The 9,900-nt window shown below is 46.4% G+C and overlaps 1 long non-coding RNA gene across 1 annotated transcript; it reads left to right on the forward strand.

The window, feature by feature from the left end:
• The first annotated feature begins 6,747 nt into the window (after positions 1–6,747).
• LOC123079782 (uncharacterized) lies at positions 6,748–7,432 on the forward strand. Its single transcript, XR_006438113.1, has 2 exons — positions 6,748–6,829; positions 7,106–7,432. It is a non-coding gene; the product is annotated as an uncharacterized lncRNA (long non-coding RNA).
• Positions 7,433–9,900: the final 2,468 nt, after the last annotated feature.

Here is a 9,900-nt window from a genome sequence, read left to right on the forward strand (position 1 = left end):
ATCCTATTTAGGTGCCACTTTGGTAATTTACTAAAACTAAAATAATAGGAAACTAAAAGAAAGCAAAGTATAAAAAAACAGAAAACAAATCTAACTAAAAATAAAAAAAAGAGGCACCCCCCCCACTGGGCCATCTGTGGCCCAGCTAGCCAGCCCAACTGGGCAAAGGCCCAGCCGGCCGACCCAGCCCCCTCCATATCCCCACCAGGGAGGAAACCCTAACCCACGACCCACCTCACTCCTCCCCCCCCCGATCCCCTCCTTCTCCTCCCTCGCGCCGTCCGGATCGGGAGCTACCCGATCCCGTCGCCCCCCCCCCCGACGCCGGCGACCCCCGCCGCCCCGTCCGCACCTCCCCGACCTGCCGCGCTGGGCGCAAGGCCCCCTCGCCGCCGCGGGGTCGTCCCCGACCCCCCCCCCCACCTCGACGGATCCCGTCGCCGTCGGCCGCCTCCCCGCCCTCCTCCTCGCCGGTCGCCTCCGACCGCCCCCGAGCCCGTTTCCCGGACCCTACGCCCCCCCACCGTGAGCTCTCCCCCCCCCCCTTCGCTCCCCCGATCCCCCTGGGATCGATCTCCTCTTCCCCCTCGTTCCCCCCTCCGCACCCGAGCGCCCTCCCGTCGCGGACCTCGTCGCCGGCGCCCTTCCGGTGACCAAATGGTCACGGGGCCGAGCCCCTCGTGCTCAGCGCGTCGCGCACCCCCCTGGCCTTCCCGTTATGCCCGTGGTCGCCGGGTCGTCTCGCGCCCGAACCACCCCGCAGCCTCCGCCGCTCGCCGGCGCCGTTTCCGGCCGAGTCCGGCCGTGCCACTGCCACCGTTGGGCGCGTCGTCGTCGCCCCGTTCGAACGCAACCGCCCGCGCCCCTTTTGGCCACCGGATGACGAATTCCGGTGAGGTTCGGCGCCCCCTCCGCCGCGGAACGGCCACCGGAGTTCCCCAACGCCGGCCGCCGACGTGGCCGACCCGGGGCCACCCCTGGGTCACTGACCCGTGGGCCCTAGGGGCCCGGCCGGTCTGTTGACTCGGTCAGCCAGGCTGACTGGACCGGCCCCTGCCTATGACATTGGGGCCCCACCCCCCACAGAACTTTTAAATAAAAAGAAAGGAAAATGAGATTTATATAAAAAAATGAATAAAAACTAATTAATTAATTAATTAGTCAATTAATTAAGTAAATAATTAATCCTGGTTAATTAACCTAATAACTAATTAACCTAATTAACTAATGTTAATTAAACTTAATTAGGTTAATTAGTTAACAGTGTATGACGAACGGGACCCACCTGTCAGGGTTGACTCAGTCAACCCCTGTTGACTGCTGACGTCAGCATGACATCATGCTGACGTCATAAATACATTTTTTTCGAATTAATTAAATAAATAATTAAATTCCAAAATTGTTAAAATCTTTTAAAAATCATATCTTTTAATCCGTAACTCGGATTAAAATATTTTCAACATGAAAGTTGCTCAGAACGACGAGACGATTCCGGATACGCAGTCCGTTCGTCCACCACACCCCCTAACCTATCGAACCCGCAACTTTCCCCCTCCGGCTCCTCTGCCCGAAAACACGAAACACCGGGAATACTTTCCCGGATGATTCCCCTTGACCAGTACCACCTTATACCACGTTAGGGCACGCCTAGCATCGCTTCTTGACATGTCATGCATCGATATGCATCTGTTTACTTGGTATTCATTGTTTCTTCCCCCTCTTCTCTCCGGTAGACTACGAGACCGACGCTGCTGCTGCCCAATTCGACTACGGAGTTGACGACCCCTCTCTCTTGCCAGAGCAACCAGGCAAGCCCCCCCCTTGATCACCAGATATCGCCTATTCTACTCTATACTGCTTGCATTAGAGTAGTGTAGCATGTTACTGCTTTCGTTAATCCTATTCTGATGCATAGCCTGACATTGTCGCTACATCTGTTGATACCTTACCTGCAATCCTATATGCTTAGTATAGGATGCTAGTTTATCATCATTGGCCCTACATTCTTGTCAGTCTGCCTTGCTATACTATCGGGCCGTGATCACTTGGGAGGTGATCACGGGTATATACTATACATACATACATACTATTCAAATGGTGACTAAAGTCGGGTCAGCTCATTGAGTACCCGCAAGTGATTCTGACGAGGGGGCTGAAAGGACAGGTGGTTCCATCCCGGTAGAGGTGGGCCTGGGTTCCCGACGGCCCTCGACTGTTACTTTGTGGCGGAGCGACAGGGCAGGTTGAGACCACCTAGGAGACAGGTGGGCCTGGCCCTGTTCGGCGTTCGCGGACACTTAACACGCTTAACGAGATCTTGGTATTTGATCTGAGTCTGGCTACGAGCCTATACGCACTAACCATCTACGTGGGAGTAGTTATGGGTATCCCGACGTCGTGGTATCAGCCGAAGCACTTCAGACGTCAGCGACGGAGCGGCGCACGCCGAATTGGACTGGAACGCCACTAGGCTAGGTCTGCTTTCGGCCGCCGTACGCAACGTGCAGGTGTGCTATGGGCGATGGGCCCAGACCCCTGTGCGCTTAGGTTTAGACCGGCGTGTTGGCCTCTCTGTTGAGCCTAGGTGGGGCTGCGACGTGTTGATCTTCCGAGGCCGGGCATGACCCAGGAAAGTGTGTCCGGCCAAATGGGATCGAGCGTGTTGGGCTATGTGGTGCACCCCTGCAGGGAAGTTAATCTATTCGAATAGCCGTGATCTTCGGTAACAGGACGACTTGGAGTTGTACCTTGACCTTATGACAACTAGAACCGGATACTTAATAAAACACACCCTTCCAAGTTCCACAGACAACCCGGTGATCGCTTTTCCGCAGGGCGGCGAGGAGAGGATCGCCGGGTAGGTTTATGCTATGCGATGCTACTTGGAGATGCTACTTGGAGATGCTACTTGGAGATGCTACTTGGAGGACGTCAATCTACTCTCTTCTACTTGATGCAAGACGGAGGCTGCCAGAAGCGTAGTCTTCGACAGGATTAGCTATCCCCCTCTTATTCTGGCATTCTGCAGTTCAGTCCACTGATATGGCCTCCTTTACACATATACCCATGCATATGTAGTGTAGTTCCTTGCTTGCGAGTACTTTGGGTGAGTACTCACGGTTGCTTTCTCCCCCTTTTCTCCCCTTTTCCTTTCTTTCTGGTTGTCGCAACCAGATGCTGGAGTCCAGGAGCCAGACGCCACCGTCGACGACGACCCCTACTACACCGGAGGTGCCTACTACTACGTGCTGCCCGCTGACGACGACCTGGAGTAGTTTAGGAGGATCCCAGGCAGGAGGCCTGCGCCTCTTTCGATCTGTATCCCAGTTTGTGCTAGCCTTCTTAAGGCAAACTTGTTTAACTTATGTCTGTACTCAGATATTGTTGCTTCCGCTGACTCGTCTATGATCGAGCACTTGTATTCGAGCCCTCGAGGCCCCTGGCTTGTATTATGATGCTTGTATGACTTATTTTATTTGTAGAGTTGTGTTGTGATATCTTCCCGTGAGTCCCTGATCTTGATCGTACACATTTGCGTGCATGATTAGTGTACGATTGAATCGGGGGCGTCACAGCGAAGGTTTACCAATTTTTTGATTTTTTTGAATTTTTTATGCCCGTTTCAAAATGCGGTCAAAACGGCGGGAATGACCGTTCCTAGCTAGTGGTTGAATCTTGGAATTTTCTTGGTGTTTCTATGATAAAATAGATACTTATGTACCTAGAAATGATTTTTGGAAAAAACAAAGAGCAAACTACAAGGCAACTACAGTTCAAATTTGACCCACTTCCAACTGAATCGGCAGAAATTTGTCTTTTTCACGAGAGGTGGATCAAAACTTTTTACACCCAACCATTTTGTCAATTACGCATTAAATATGTCCTAGTATTTTAGAAAAATGATTTGGTCCAATTTTGCAACAATTATTTTGGAGGTCCTTCACAAAAAAACCTCCTTTCGGGCACTCGAAAAATGGAAAATGGTTTTTTCGTCCAAAGAAAATGAAAACTTCCTTAGGCAACATTGTTTGCCATTCCAATATGCACCCTTGTGCATAATATGAGATCATTTGAACAAACTATGCCATGAATGTGGCCATAAGATTGATCATTTGGCTTGAAAGCCATTGATCTCCACACATGATAGCTCGTTTCTGAGAACACTTTTTTATAATAATTGCCGTATTACAAGTTTGTTATTTTTCCTAGGAACTTGGCCACATATGATGACACAATGCGAAGGTTTCCCAATTTTCTGATTTTTTTTGAATTTTTTATGCCCGTTTCAAAATACGGTCAAAACGGCGGGAATGACCGTTCCTAGCTAGTGGTTGAATCTTGGAATTTTTTTGGTGTTTCTATGACTAAATAGATACTTATGTACCTAGAAATGATTTTTGGAAAAAATAAATAGCAAACTATGAGGCACCTGCAGTTCAAATTTGACCCGCTTCCAACTGAATCGACGGAAATTTGTCTTTTTCACGAGAGGTGGATCAAAACGTTTTACACCCAACCATTTTGTCAATTGTTCATTAAATATGTCCTGGTATTTTAGAAAAATGATTTGGTCCAATTTTGCAACAATTATTTTGGAGGTCCTTCAAAAAAAACCTCCTTTCGGGCACTCGAAAAATGGAAAATGTTTTTTCGTCCAAAGAAAATGAAAACTTCCTTAGGCAACATTGTTTGCCATTCCAATATGCACCCTTGTGCACAATATGAGATCATTTGAACAAACTATGCCATGAATGTGGCCATAAGATTGATCATTTGGCTTGAAAGCCATTGATCTCCACACGTGATAGCTCGTTTTTGAGAACACTTTTTTAAAATAATTGTCGTATTACAAGTTTGTTATTTTTCCTCGGAACTTGGCCACATATAATGACACAATGCGAAGGTTTCCCAATTTTTTGATTTTTTTTGAATTTTTTATGCCCGTTTCAAAATGCGGTCAAAACGGCGGGAATGACCGTTCCTAGCTAGTGGTTGAATCTTGGAATTCTCTTGGTGTTTCTATGATAAAATAGATACTTATGTACCTAGAAATGATTTTTTGAAAAAACAAAGAGCAAACTACAAGGCAGCTATAGTTCAAATTTGACCCGCTTCCAACTGAATCGGCGGAAATTTGTCTTTTTCACGAGAGGTGGATCAAAACTTTTTACACCCAACCATTTTGTCAATTGTGCATTAAATATGTCCTAGTATTTTATAAAAATGATTTGGTCTAATTTTGCAACAATTATTTGGGAGGTCCTTCACAAAAAAAAACTCCTTTTGGGCACTCGAAAAATGGAAAATGGTTTTTTCGTCCAAAGAAAATGAAAACTTCCTTAGGCAACATTGTTTTGCATTCCAATATGCACCCTTGTGCACAATATGAGATCATTTCTTTTAATTTTTCATGTGAAAAAGTAGAAAATGAACCCCCCCTAAAAACTCATTTCTCATAGCAATTTTTAAAAGATATTTGTCTTATTCCAATTCCAAGTTTGTTAGTTTTCCTAAAAACTATGTCACATTTGGTGACACAATGAGAATGTTTCTTTTTAAATTTATCATATCATAAAACTGTTTCTATGATTCAACACTTTTTTTTGAAAAAAATATGGTTCAACACCTTATTTTTAGTCGATTGCGACCAATTTAGAAGGTCATAACGTGTACTGGATTCTGATTGGTCCATGGAAATGTCACGCGGATCGTGCTCAAACGCCGTCGGATGCTCTCGGATCCGACGACAGCCCTTTCTCCCTCACCCCCTCCCCCTCTTTGTCTCAAAAAAAAAGAAAAAAGAAAACTCCCTCACCCTCTCACCCCATGAACCCTAGCGCTCCCTCTCCCCTCGTCTCCCACATCACCGCCGCCACCCCGCCCATCCCATCCCTCCCTAATTCAGATCCGACCCCGCCGCCCGCGCCCACGCGCCACTACCTGCTCCTCCTCGCCTCTCGGAGGATGTCCACCGCTCTTCCTTCGCCCGTCCCGGAGGCCTCAGTCGGCGCCCTCCGCCGCAGGGCTGCCGCGCTCGTCCCTCCCGCCGTAGGGGACAACATCCGGCAGCACCTGCGCCCGTAGCTGCCGGCCAACTACTTCGGCAACGCCATCGTGCGGGACCTCGTGACGGTGCGCGTGGGGGACGTGCTGTCGCAACCGCTGGGGTTCGTGGCGGAGCGGATCAAGCGCGCGGTGGCGCGGGTGGACGACGCGTTCGTGTGCTCCGTCATCGACTACCTGGAGCTGGAGTCTATTGGTCCCCCCTTCTTCTCAAGGTAGGAACTCCCCGATTCGACCCCCCTCTCTCTGGATTTGATTTGGCGCTGCTTGACGAACCTTCTGTTGGTGCTATGCAGCACGTGGCCATGGCTGCCTGCCTTCGGTCGCTGGCCACGGGGCTTCTCCAGCCGGCGCGTCCTCTCAGCGAGCGGATCTTGCACCTCACGCCGATGGTATCCGTCGTCCTGGCGGAGGACTGCTACCTTCAGGGCAACTATGGGTTTCTGAGTGCGCCTATGGACCTCGTACCAACAGGTTGCGATCTGCGAGCTCTCGTTCCACCCCATCAGCTCGGATTGGCTGGGAGGACACGGCGGAACGTAAGCACAATCCTGAATTACCTCCTTCTCTGCATTTTTGTTGCTGCAATTACGCTCTGAATCTATCTGTGTGTGCTCGCTGCATCTAGGTGCGTGATACTGGTGCATCAAAGTTACAGTCTGCACCATGTTGCTGGAAAAAGTTTTGGGTACAGGATGCCAAGAATTTCGGGTGGGAGATCAATGGGGACATCAACTACAACTGGAAAAAGTTGCTGGAAAACAAGGTCAGACACATCACCTTGGTCGAGCACATTCATCATTCATACTCTTGTAGAAGTTTGGTTCCAAGTACAGCACTTCAGCCACAAAGTTCATGGCGCATCAAAGTTACAGTCTACACCATGTTGTAAAAAAAGCATGTTGGAGTGTGATAGTCTGATAGCCGGTTCATATATAGTAGTACATTAGATTTCTTCTGTATTGTTTTGTTAAAATTCAGTTTTGATTGTATTCGAGCGCCTAGCAAACAAGTTAACATGGGCCGACGTTTTCTGTTGCAGCTGGAGCGGATCGTCGGAATGTCGTCTGCGCGGAGGCTAATTTCTTCCAACAAGGATATGTTTGTCTTCTGTTGACCATGCGCATGAGCGTATGACGACCTTGCCGACTAGTAGAATTTTGGAACATGAGCTGAAAATCCACTGTTGACTAGTCTAGCTGAAAGTGCGTGTACCTGAAGTTGCGATAGCGGATTATTACCTTGTAGAGGGTTAATGCTTCCAATTTTTTAGCATCGATCTTGAGCATCTCTTGGTTCTACGGAGCTTAGTCGTTGTGCCAAAAGTCACCAGTTTGGAATTCTGGGAAAAGATTCAACTGCCTTTTTTAGCATCGACCTTGTCTTATTGATTAGATAGATACAGTTGGTGCAGCAGATTGAAAAACCTCGAAACGAAATCTTTCTGATCCCTAGGGAAGATGGTCAAATTGGAAGAAAATCCATAGACTGACGACCTCATTGCATGCATCCTGTAGAAGTATAAGATAACCAAAAGTTAAGCAAAATAAAGTCTCCACACTCACCGCCGTTTCACTCTGTTCCTTGCTTCCTAAACCTGCACCTGTAGTAGCTTATTGTTATCCTGGTTGTTTTGTTGCTATCAATATTAGTCCCATGTTTTGTTTCCTTGCATCCTTACTACTATAATCTATACTACTACTATTGTCATATCTACTTCTGGTTGTTCCCTCAAATTATGTATATCTACTATTGTCATATCTCTATTCACATGTAATCAAACATCTTTGTACTACTGCTGTTGTTGTATGGCAAACACCAGAGGCAAATCATATTTGTGATGCAGTTTCTGTAACTTGGCGTTTCTACATGGCTTGTTTATATTGGCAATTATACACTGATGATGATGTTTACCTGCATTGCTTAATTTTGTTTATCTTGATCTTGACGAAAAAAACATCACATGTTTCTGTTCTGTCTAAGACATAACAAACATGTCTTTTTCATTGTTGAGCTTAATTATAGGCTCTTGTGCAGCAGCAACCGTTGATTTCAATTTCAGCTGATCAATCATCTGTCCTTGTGCAGCACAAGGGTTCCATGGGGATACAACAAGCAGCAGGACGACCATGACTCCATCAATTGCAAGCTCCAGGTACTAATCCCACTCAGCTCTCTCCTGTAGCGCATCCATTACTCATACCCTTGCTGCCCCCAAATCTTGAGCGATGAGATAACGTCATGGAGAGTGGGATTTTTTGTTTCCTAGCTTAGCAATTGAGTTAAAGCAATGTAATATAAGTATGAGCACTCGGCTATTGTACAACTGTTTGCATATTTGTTTTGTATTTTTTATAAATGATGATAGTTTGTGCAAGATGTTCACATGTTAATTTTTGTTGACTAAAATCTCTTATGCCCTTGACTTAGCTTGACCCAGAACAGATGCATACTAACCTTCACCTTGTTCTTTCTCTCATAGACTCGAAGGAGGCTGTATGCAAGGCACCAAGGTGCATGGTGCTCGCAAGCGACGAACGGAGGCTGTTCGACATCGGCTACACAAACCACCATTGTGAGCTCCTCCCTTTGCTATGATACAATCATGCTCTGTTTCATGGGTTAGTTAGGATTTCGATGCTTTTTGCGCCGTGGTTGAGTCCTTGCCGAGTGTTGTGTCGATGATCAACTGCTGGTGCCTAATCTGGCTATTTTATTTGCTGCTGGTAATTAGTAGTATTAGAGTGCCGCTGGTTTATTAGGATGTGGCTGGAACCATTGGATGACTTCCTGTACATGTTATCCAGAATTAGTACTTGTCCCATTTTTTGTTTCCATGCTGGATATGTTATGGTTCAAGTGTCGATGATGTCTAGTAGATAGTTGGCTAGCTATTTACCTGCTGCTGATTGATGCTCTTGTGGTTAGCATTATACTCCTAGAATCATATTATATTATATCTAGTGTTCTTGTGGTTCTGTGAAGATGCATCACAAACATCTAGGTCATTGAAGTTGGCTGAATCTGTTGATTTATCATATATTTGGCCCATAAATCTACATTTCTATGAGATCTCTTTCAATAGTCTGCACACTAAACCTGGAGGTTTGCAAATCTACTCCAGGAATAATAGCGACTCTAATGCTGGTAGCCTATGTGTTCACTCTTTTACAGGAGCTCCAGGTCTATGAAATTTGAAGTTCGAAGCTGTATAGCCCTACTCAGCAAAGAGCCGTATAGACTGTAAATATTGTAATATTGTAATAGTAGGCATATTTGGGTTGTAATACACTATGTACAGATTGTGGTAGACTTAGTTGTATTTGGTAAACTATATTTGTACGACTTAGTTGTATTTGGTGAACTATATTTGTATTGTTCCGTCTGAAATATTGACTATGTATGTGATTTGAAAACGTGTGGAATGGAAACCTGACTCGTGGGACCCACTTATGAAAATAATTTGAGCAGTTTTGAAATTTTTGTCAAGTGGGCCCAATGTGTGAGATGATGACAAGTGGGACCAGCTCCAAAATATAATGGCCCAAACAATGTTAAAAGGCCCCGGCCCAAAAATAAATAAAAGGCTAAAATGGGCTTGGCCCGCTTAACTTACAGAAAAAATAAATATTAAAAAGGCTGAATTAATGGGCTCGGCCCATGTAAAACACCCAATTGGACTGGGCTGAATCTTGTGCCACATCATCTTGCCACGCTGGATGCCTACGTGGCCGGCGGAGGTTGCTAGTGACCAAAACGCCACAGTGGACATATTTTGGTCATAAACGTTTGCGTCCATTCCAGAAGAAAGGTCGCTATAGTCAGTTTACGACGGCC

The sequence above is a fragment of the Triticum aestivum genome, chromosome 1A (assembly GCF_018294505.1).
Source record: "Triticum aestivum cultivar Chinese Spring chromosome 1A, IWGSC CS RefSeq v2.1, whole genome shotgun sequence".
Classification (NCBI taxonomy): Eukaryota; Viridiplantae; Streptophyta; class Magnoliopsida; order Poales; family Poaceae; genus Triticum; species Triticum aestivum.